General features: G+C 40.3%; 1 pseudogene; it reads left to right on the top strand.

Annotated features, from left to right (window-relative positions):
* Window positions 1–3,662: 3,662 nt before the first annotated feature.
* Window positions 3,663–5,909, top strand: LOC115433578 (nuclear factor 7, ovary-like; annotated as a pseudogene).
* The last annotated feature ends 4,795 nt before the right edge of the window (window positions 5,910–10,704 follow it).

The following is a 10,704-nucleotide window of genomic DNA, read 5'->3' as shown; positions in this document are numbered from 1 at the left end:
GACTGTGCCTGTGTGTTTATATTTTTTTTTAAAATTTATTTATGGTAGTGTGATTGTGTCTGTGTGTTTTGCTTTCTTTATCTATTTATTATGTGAGTGTGATTGTGTATGTGTGTTTTTTTATGTCAGGGATTGTACCTTTTAGGATCACACTTTTTAATTTCGTTGTACAATGTACAATGACAATAAAGTGTCATATCAGTCCCCGGACTTTTACTTGTTTTGTCTGTCTTGTGTGTCGTTTCCTGTTTTATTTTGTTAAGTTTCCCTCATGTGTCATGTCTGGTGTCTTTACTTCCCTTCCCTGATTGTTTCCACCTGTGCTGATTACCTGACTCCTCCCTGATTGTCTCCACCTGTGTCCAATTGTCTACCCGCCCTCTTGTGTATTTAAACCCTGTGTTTTCCCCTGTTCTGTGCCAGTTCGTTTTCCTCCGTTTCGGTGTGATTACTTACCAGCGTTTTTGGATCCTGTCTGTCTGTCTACCCGTTGTGACCCGTTTTGCCAATCGACCACCGACTCTGCCTGTTCCTCATCTGCCTGCTCGTCTGTCTTCGACCTGGTTTGTCCTCCACACCTGAGTATTCGCCTGACCCCTGTCTGTTCATCCGCCTCAGTGACCAAACCTGTTTTCGACCCCCTGCCTGGACTATCGGTACGTGAGCCTGCCTTATCCCTATGTACGTTTGCCTGTCTGACTGTCCTCCCGTGTATGACCTGGTCTGTCCCCTGACTCTCCTTTGCTTTCTCCTAGTTGGGTTCCCCTCGTGTGCTCCCGACCTGGGCTGTAAAGTGGTTCACTTGGAATCTGAAGCCGTGACAATTCCCCAGCACTGTCCCGCTGAAGATTTATTCAGTACCTTCCTGTGTGAACCAATTATACTGACTGTATTTAATAAATTCCCTTTAATTGTATTCCTGTCTGAGGGTCTTGCATCTGGGTTCAGTTCACGTACCACCAGCCTTAACATGAAGTTACATTCTATTCTATTCTTGGAGGCTGACTGAAAATGTTGTGTTAGGAGTATGTGAACACTGAATACATCAAAAGAAAGAACAGAACTTCAAATTTTAAACACAAAAAACGATTTTATTCCATCTTTATTTGTTTGTGAGATATAAACATTTGAATATTGGTCATTTTCAGGAAAAAACTGAATTTTGAGCAAAAAAACTGAGAAAATTGCATTTTTTTTCCAAAGATATTGATTTTCAAGATAAGACTGATTTCCTGTTTACATTTTTGACACTTTCTCATTTACCAACAGTAACACTGTATTCAAAATCACAAAATAAAATAGTAATAACAACAATAATAATAACAAACAGCCCAAAGATATCCCATCATTCCACAAAATGTTAGGGGAATCCACACCAAACTGTAGACCAAACATCTTCTAAAGCACCAGGTTCCTTTTAAACTTTACACATTTACATACATCAATTATAAGATTTTCACATATTGGTTTAGCTTTTTGATATAAGCACTTCAATATTTCTCATTTTCAAGAAAAAAAGAAACAAATGCACTAAATACTGTAGATTTCTGGCCTTTCCTTGGCTGCACCAGGTCCTCCTGTTGGACCAGCTGCTGTGTTTGATCTGGAAATAATTATATGGACATCTAGTTATTTATCTATGTATGAATATATGTATTTATTTATTTCATACAAAAGCCAAATCAAATAGTGTCTTACCTGTGTCCTGCTGACATTATGGAGCTGAACCACATCTGTGTTCAATCTGTTCTGTGTCCTCAGTCTGAATCTGAACTCACTCAAACAGATGCAGACTAGTTGTCCTTTGTCTTGTCCCATGTCTGGTTGTCTGTCTTCTCCTTGAATGTCCTCTATAAATGTCTCTTTTCTCTTCCTCCTGTCTGTCATTTTCTTCGTGTTGCTCTTTGCCCCCCCCCCCCCCCCCCAAATCTCCGTGTACGTCTCCCTCACCTTCAATTTCTCTGTTACTGTCTCTAAAAGGTTCTTCATATATATCATTGTCAGACTCTGTCTCCATAATCATCTTTAAGGCTTTTGAAACTGCGCACGGTTCCTACAGAGTCTGCATTTCCTCATTCACAGTGACTGGCGCTGTATGCGTTGCCATGGGATACAGTGATTCCAGTGCGAAAACATTAAACCCGGTCCTTCATTTTTCCAAAAAAGCTGCTTAATTGTTTGTTTTTGGACTAAGGAAAGTAATTCACATGATCCCCAACACCTCCAACTACAGTTTAACAGTGAAAACACAGAATGACGGAAAATCTCGTCATTGGCGGGAAGCGATGGGAAGCAAATAACGGAATATCTCGTCAATGGCGGGGAAAGAGTTAAGGCAGCTTCTTTATTTCCTGTCTTTCATTATTGGACACACTGATTAATCCAGGTGTGTCTGCTACTTCTTGTTGTGACTACTGTGGTCAGACACACCGGGATTAATCAGTGTGTCCAATAATGAAAGACAGGAAATGAAGAAGCTGCCTTAAGTACAGGAAGTAGTGGGGCTGTGCATAAAGCCCATTGAAGCAACGCTGACTAGGTGACCGGATATACCATGCCTGTAAATTTAAGAATAAAGGTATCTTGCCGGTTTGGTAGGGGGAGAAGTTGAATCCCAATAATAAAGAACAGGATGTCACGGTCTGTGACTGTGTGGCCACCGGCCCCTCCCTCTCAACATCATCACCTCATTACCCGTAATCTGACCCACCTGCTGAGTGCTGCACGGCTGCGGTGGATCACCCGTTTACCTATTTAAGGCTTGGCATTGCAGCCGTGCAGCGCTGGTCCATTTCCCTACTCCATCCACTCCATAACCCGGACATTCTGCTCATCTACTATGGACTCTGACCACCACACAGGTTTTGTGTTTTTCCGTTGTTAGTTTTCATTTATGTTAAATAAATTTGTGTTTTTCCCTTCAGTATCGTGCACTTGAGTCCTCTCATTTCCACTCCCTTGTGACACAGGAAGTGAACCCCAGTGTTAAATATGACTTGAGCTCTTGTTTTGTTTCTGTGATGGTGTAAAGGCGTTATGTAATTATAGCCATTTAATTACTTCCTCTGTTTAGTTTATATTAGGTTGGTAATAAGTAGAGCCCGACCGATATGGGATTTTTGGGGCCAATACTGATATTGGGGGCTAAAAAAAAGCCAATATCAATATATCGGCCGATATCCAATATTGGTTGATAACCGATACATTGGCCGATACATGAAATTAGAACATTGATCTACACAGGATATAATAATCTTATATTAGATAATTGTGAACAGGTGGATTAACAGTTGCATAAATCTTTGTTTATCTCACAAAGATAATTTCCACAACTTTCAAACGCTACCCAGATGTGCCTGCAGAATGAAACTGTGAGGTAGACAGGAAGCGCACAGACATGAGTGTGTGTGTGGGGGGTGCACTGGGAGTCACACAGTTATTTGACTCTGCTTTGTTTACTTGAATATTATCTAGTACTTACCAGTACCAGTCATTGTAATACTATCACTAGATATTAAATCTATTTTACTTTGAAATTGCTTAGTTACATCTAGTAACTGCTGTGTAATTAGTGGCCTATAATTTAAAGGTTTACCAAAAAGACAAATGATAATTTTGAAATTACTAGAGAAGAGGTGTGTCTAAGCTCCACCCTTTTATCTGACTCACCTGAGAAGAATTAGGAAACAGAGTTTGTTCAAGACGGGCGTCGGACAGACAGACAGACAAACAAACGATCAGATTCACCTTCAGACCAAACAGAGTCCAACTACAGGAGAGAAAAGAGGAAAATCAGACACGGCTGCTTCGACCTGCTGACATTCAACACACTGAATGTAAGTTTACAACAACACGAGTCAAAGACAAAGGAAAACTGAGTCAAACGGAGCAGAGACACATTTGTACTGGGTCTGGATTTCCAGGTTTTAGATCAGTCATTTACTGTTGGTACTCTTGTATTTTTTGTACTTTGTCAAACTTGTGAACGTTGTTGTGTAACACATTGCCCTGAACAAAAAGTTGAACCTTGGTGATGGAGGAGTCCTGACTGACTGAACCTGTTTTTTCATCTTCATTCTCAGACTAAATGGCTTCCAGATCAGAGGCAGATTACTGCTGTCCAGTCTACCAGGACGTCTACAGAGATCCTGTGTTTCTGTCCTGCAGCCACAGCTTCTGCAAAGTTTGTCTGCAGAACTGGTGGAAAGACAAACCGATCAAGGAGTGTCCGGTTTGTGAGAGAAGATCCTCAAAAGAATTTCCACCTCCTAATCTGGCCTTAAAGAATGTCTGTGAGTCGTTCTTACAACAGAGCATTCAGACAGATTCAGAGTCTGTCTGCAGTCTGCACTCAGAGAAACTCAAACTCTTCTGTCTGGATCATCAGCAGCAAGCTTGTCTCATCTGTCTAACCTCAAAAATACACAATGACCACAGATTCAGACCCATCGATGAAGCTGCTCAGGATCTCAGAGAGGAGCTCCAGAACTCCTTAAAACCCTTAAAGGACAAGTTAAAGTCTTTAAATGAAGTGAAAGAGGAGTTTGGTGGAACAGCAGAACACATTGAGGTCCAGGCCCGACACACAGAGGCAGATTAAGGAGCAGTTTAAAAAGCTCCACCAGTTTCTCCAAGAGGAAGAGGAGTCCAAGATCAGAGCTCTGAGGGAGGAAGAGGAGCAGAAGAGTCAGAGGATGAAGGAGAAGATGGAGGCTGTGAGCAGAGAGATAGCAGCTCTGTCACAAACAATCCGAGCTACAGAGGACGAGCTGAGAGCTGAACACATCTCATTCCTGCACAAATACAAGGCTGCAGTGGAAAGAGTGCAGCAGTGCCCCCTGCTGGAGGATCCACAGCTGGGCTCAGGAGCTCTGATAGACCAGGCCGAACATCTGGGCAACCTGAGCTTCAACATGTGGAACAACATGAAGGACATGGTCTCCTACACTCCTCTGGTTCTGGACCCAAACTCTGCTGGTCCAAACCTCATCCTGTCTGAAGATCTGACTGAGGTGAGAAGAGGAGAAGAACAGAAGCTTCCAAATAATCCAGAGAGGTTTAGACGTTTCTGGGTCCAGGCCTCTGAGGGTTTTAACTCAGGGACTCACACCTGGGAGGTCGACGTCACAGACAATATGAAGTGGATATTGGGTGTAAGAACAAAGTCTGACCAGGAGGAGAAAGATCAGGATGAAAGGTGGAGGATCGGTATCTTAACTAATAAATACTATATAAGATCATCATCAGGTGAAGTCACTTTTCTCCCAGTTCATAAATTATTTCAGAGGATAAGAGTGAATCTGGACTTTGACAGAGGAACACTGTCCTTCTCTGATCCTGATACAAACACACACATTTACACCTTTACACACACTTTCACTGGAAAAACACTGTTTCCATATATTTTAACTGGTGACTCAAACCCAGTGAAGATTTTCCCTCTGAAGGTCTGTGTGACGGTGAAACAGCTCAACTACAGATGAAGATGAAGATGATGAAGTTAACTCTCTTTTCTTGAATAACAACAGAATATAAATGTACACAGTGATTGAAGTTATGATTGTTCAGTGGCTCAATAATGGAAGGTCAGAGGAGAGTTTTACAGTTTCCACAATTCACTTTGGAAATGTCCTAAAGGGAAATGATGGATTTATGCTTTTTCTCTATTTTAGTCAAACTCTTTGCTTTTGTTTGTTGTTTTTCTTTGTGATTTGTGTGATTACAGTTGGAGTTTTTTAGGATAAAGTGAGACATTTGAAGTCTTCATCTTGGATTCGATGAACAGATAAACTGTCAAATACCAGATGTAAACATTGTTCTGTAACGTGTCATAGTTTACAGCCATTCTAGTGATATGTGGACAGATAATAACAGCCGCTGAATAAACTCCAAACTGAGTCTAATGTGTAAATGAGAAATATTCATGTCCATAAATTCATTAGTAACAATGAACGCTCTGTTTGAGAACTGCTTTATTTCACATGTCATTACTTCTAAACTTTATACAGTTCATTGACATCAGAGGAAAACACTGTCTGTATATTATAATACCTTCACTTTACAGGTTCTTTAAACTGGAACTGTTAGGGAGGTGATAGTCAGGACTAATTTGTTTAGGGGGAAACTGTAAACACAATGGTGTTGTGACAGTTTGAGTTCGACAGTATATTATTTTGTTATATTGATTTTTAAGGGGTGCCAGCCAGGTCTCTCTCCTGACATTTAAGATGTAAAATCAGTTTAGTCTTTTGTCTGTTTGTCGTATCTCAAACCACACAAAGGATGCCAGTCTAAATTAAACAAACACCCAACACATTAAATGACAGAAAAAGAAATCACACATTTAAACCATTTAAAATTCAAAATCATGTATTAAACAATGATTACAAAAAAAACACATAAATTCAAACACACAGTTGCCCCCCCAAAGTCCAAACTCAACAAAATCCACCAACCAAGCAAAATCCAAACTCCAAATTTCCACTTTATAATTTGATAAAGCACTTTGTGACTCTGTCTGTGAAAAGTGCTCTATAAATAAAATTTACTTTACTTTACTTACTTTAGATTTTATCAGTCATTTAGGAGAAAAAGGTTAAAAAAAACAAAAAAAAACAGTTCAGTTCGTTTAAACAAAAAATTCCACTCTGGGTTTTCCACAGTCTCTCAGAAAAAGAGAAAAAAAATTTAATTACTCACACCCGATCCTCCACTGTCCTGTCATTTAGTCAGTCAGTCGGTCAGTCAGTCCAGTCAGGTTGGAATCCGGTCCGGGTTTTGGCTGCTGGAGTTCTAGTATGAGATGAGATGACTGGCTTCTGATGCAGAGGAATAAGTGGATGGGATGAACCAGCAGAAGAATGGAACGAAGATGAATGCGGTATGGGTGAGCTAGCGAACTGGACACTGTAACAGGGTTAAACTGCTGTACTGTGTCGTGTCTATGAGCGGTGCTCCAACGCTTCCTACACTCTTGTCCCGTGCCGACTCCGTCTGACTGTGGAATGCGGGTATGGGGGGATATTTAAAAACTGCTGCCAACTGCAGGCGAATGAGGTGATGACACTGATGTGATGACACTTTCCGGGGTGTGTGTGGAAGATACCAGGCATGCTACAGGGGTGTGTGTATATGTTTGGTGCAACTTAACCAAGTTGTCACAGTGTGTTGGTCAGAATGCAGGTGAGGAAGAGACTAGACTCCAATACATCTCTCAGCAGCCTTTACTTGATGTTCTCATACAGATGTAGATTCAAATATATATTCATTTAGTCTGAAACAACAAACCAATAACAGGCATTAAATGCAAACCATTACAGTTCTCAACCATTGCAAATAAAATAAATACCCAATCACATAAAGAAACCTGAGCTTCATTGTATACATTGAGCATGTAAACTAAACCCACTAGCGGCATTGTACCCGTGGTGCCATTGTACAATAGCATGAGAGGCTAAAATCGCCCAGCATACCTCACAACATTTGAATACGGACATAAAATTGTGCCTAGTAGATAGTCAGGTAATGTTTCTATTCATTTGGCGAGCTGGGCGGCGATCAGGCCTGTGAAGGCTGAAGAAAATCCGTACAAACGCCCTCCGGTGCTGCAACATCGATCGGACACAGAACGTGCATCATATAGTAGGATTCTGATTTTAAATCCCATTTTTATTCCAATGCAGGTGGATAACGCCAGTGGACCATGAATGACTGAGGACGATGATGCAGGTGGACTGAATACTGAAACTACAGCAGCACTTGATGGGAGCAGAACCCCCAGACTTTATTCAGACTCAGACCAAATTAAGATGGTTTTTCTTCATTATCACGTTATTTTTAGACATTTTGAGGTGGGTGATAATGCATATCTTTTTTTTTTTTTTTTTTGTGGCAGAATGTTAATTTAATTTAATTCATTTCTAAGTACAAGCTACAAGCTTTTGTGTTTAAAAATAAAGAAAAGAGCTTGCGACATCTGTTTGAACTTTGGTTTCTCTCCTGCTTCCATTTGCATTTTCAGATGTCTGCTCTCAGAAGTTGTGTGAAGTTGCTTCTAAAAAGAAGTTGCATGCTAACACTTTTAGAATGTTTTTTACAGAGCATCCTAAACATCATCCTAACATCTTTTTGGGAACAAACAAAACAGCTGAAAATATTTTAAGTACATTGGGCATAATATTTTAGCAATGTTTTAATTTAACATTTTCTGAAGGTGAACCCAAAATATTTTTAGAATGTTTGCAGAGAATGTTATCCAGGATAATTCTGGGAACGTAAAGAAAACTTCCCGCTCAGAATGTGTTTAAGAACATTAGGGCATAGTATTCTAACAATGTTGTCACCAAACATTTTAAGAAGGATACCACAAAACATTTTTGGAATCTTTGCAGAATCTTTGCATTATCCAGGATAATTCTGGGAACGTAAAGAAAACTTCCCGCTCAGAATGTTTTATGAATATTAGGGCATTATGTTTGAACAATGTTGTCACCAAACATTTTTAGAATGTTTTGAGAGAACATTATCTTGGATCATTTTGGGAACGTAACAAAAAACTTCCCTTTTATTTGCCACATTCTCAGAATGTTTTGAGAACAAAAAATTGCTAGCTGGGAATTTTCATCATGAACAACAGCTGGATGGTGGTTTGCTATGAGCAATGCCATCCACGCCATCAGTCACCTGGGGAAGGGGATCATGGTCAGGGCTGGAGGAAGGATCATGCACTGCCCGACTCCTTTAGAGAAGGACAGGCTTGGTCCCCTCCCCCTACACCTAGACCCTTAAACCCTAAGCCTAACTGTTAGGGTTTAAGGGTTTATGGTTTAAGAATTATTTGTTCTATGTGTGAGAGCTGGCATGTCACCACACACACACACACACACACACACAAACACACACACACACACACACACACACACACTCATTCTAAACTACTGTTCAGGGTGAGGCCTGGTATCTGGGTCGGTTACCGCCCTTTGTAGGCAGGGCTACAGAGCTAATCTCCTTTATAAAGACAGGTGTCAGTAATTAGGGCGTCTTCGTTTGAGGCCTGGTAGATGTGTGGTGGGACTGCTTTGTCTGTGCAGGTAAGGGAGCATTGGAGAATTTTATTTGATATTTTGAGAGGAATCTAACAGGTATTTTTTTTTATACAGAACTGTGGTGCAGTTGTTTCCTCTATCAACCCTCTTGAATGTTCTGTAGGCCCATGCTGAGGAGGTAGGCTGCAGATAATTTGGTGTTTTTTGATGTACCCACAATATAGGAATATTAGTGATTTGTCCAATTTAATCCCTTAGGACATGAGTCAGCCTTCAACCTTTTCTCCTTGAACTGCAGTATTAGCCAGTCAGCTCCACCTTTGCCAGTGTCTTAAAGGTAACAGTAACTTATAGTAATGTAGGAGGGTTTTTCTGAGACAGTTAATATAACATCTGTTTGCCAGTTGGTACAATGGCTGTTTTCCCTTTTTCAGACATATTGCCAGACTGCTGCTTTGCCTGGACCGATGTGCCATGCGGTCCAGTTGAAGTCTCAAGATACATTCTTTTCCTATTAGTGTGGACTTAGCCTAGTTGGTCATGAACTGTCTGTCTGTCATTGTTGCTCTGCTGTTTGGTTTTATTGTGTGATCCAATTGCAATTATCTATGAATCAACTGACTGTTACTATTGTATTTTCTTTTGTTTGTTTGTCAGGCAGTGGGAGGAGCTGCAGGGAGTATCTGTGGTATCTGCGCCCCCATTTTGCATGCAGTGTGGTAGGTCTGAAGTGTGGGGAGCACTCTTAGTAGTGTGTAGGTCTGCCTCAGTTGTTGCAGTGTTATTTTGCAGTGATCACGGTGTGTACGTGGTGGTTGCTATTGGGTTTTGCGATAGCATCTCCCCTCAGTGAGTACCCTGCCTGATTCCTTTTTCACCAGCAGATTGTGGCTTACACATCCTGCTGGTCCTAATCTATTGTAATCTGTTACAGCAGTTACTTTGTAGTTTTTAAATACTTATAAATCATGTCGTATTAAAAATACTGTTTTTAAAACTAATTCTGGTTTTTCCCCTTTTTTTTTTTTTTTTTATCAGGCCATCATCTATTGGCACCATTTTTTTCGTAATATTATTTGGACTTGAATGCATGTCTCCGGCTCTCCTTGTACCTGGGTTAAATTTGTTTGTTGGGTTGATGCAGAGACCCTCATACTGGGGAACATCACATATGTACGATACTTAATGCATGACGTCCACATTTCCAAAGGGTTCTAAAGGCAATATTCTCTAGACCACATGGGGACAATGTCTATAGACCCCTAACAATACAATGAACAAAAAGATCATCTTAGTTGTAGAATCTGGACTGATGTGTGATCTAAAGTTAACCTCCTCAGACCCAGACATGGGTTTACTGTCCATGTTTGGACGTGAGTTTCACAGCTTTATAAAAAAAAAACAAAAAACAAACCAAAACTGTCCACCGCAAAGGACATTCCATTAAAAAATGCATTTGAAAAAACTGCATCAGTTATTGGATTAAAAAAGCCCAAACTTGTACTTTTCTGGGTCTCAAAGTTGAATATCATCTTAATAAAACCATATTACAAAAAATTTAAAATGCATTTCAACTTTAGCCTAATTTTGAGAAACAAAATCAGTCTAAAAAAAATCTAGATCCTTCTTTTCATAATTCATGCATGAAAGGGTTAATGTG

Source organism: Sphaeramia orbicularis, chromosome 14 (assembly GCF_902148855.1).
Source record: "Sphaeramia orbicularis chromosome 14, fSphaOr1.1, whole genome shotgun sequence".
NCBI lineage: Eukaryota > Metazoa > Chordata > Actinopteri > Kurtiformes > Apogonidae > Sphaeramia > Sphaeramia orbicularis.
Note: the sequence above shows the minus strand (reverse complement) of the source record. Positions and strands in the feature narration are given on the sequence as shown.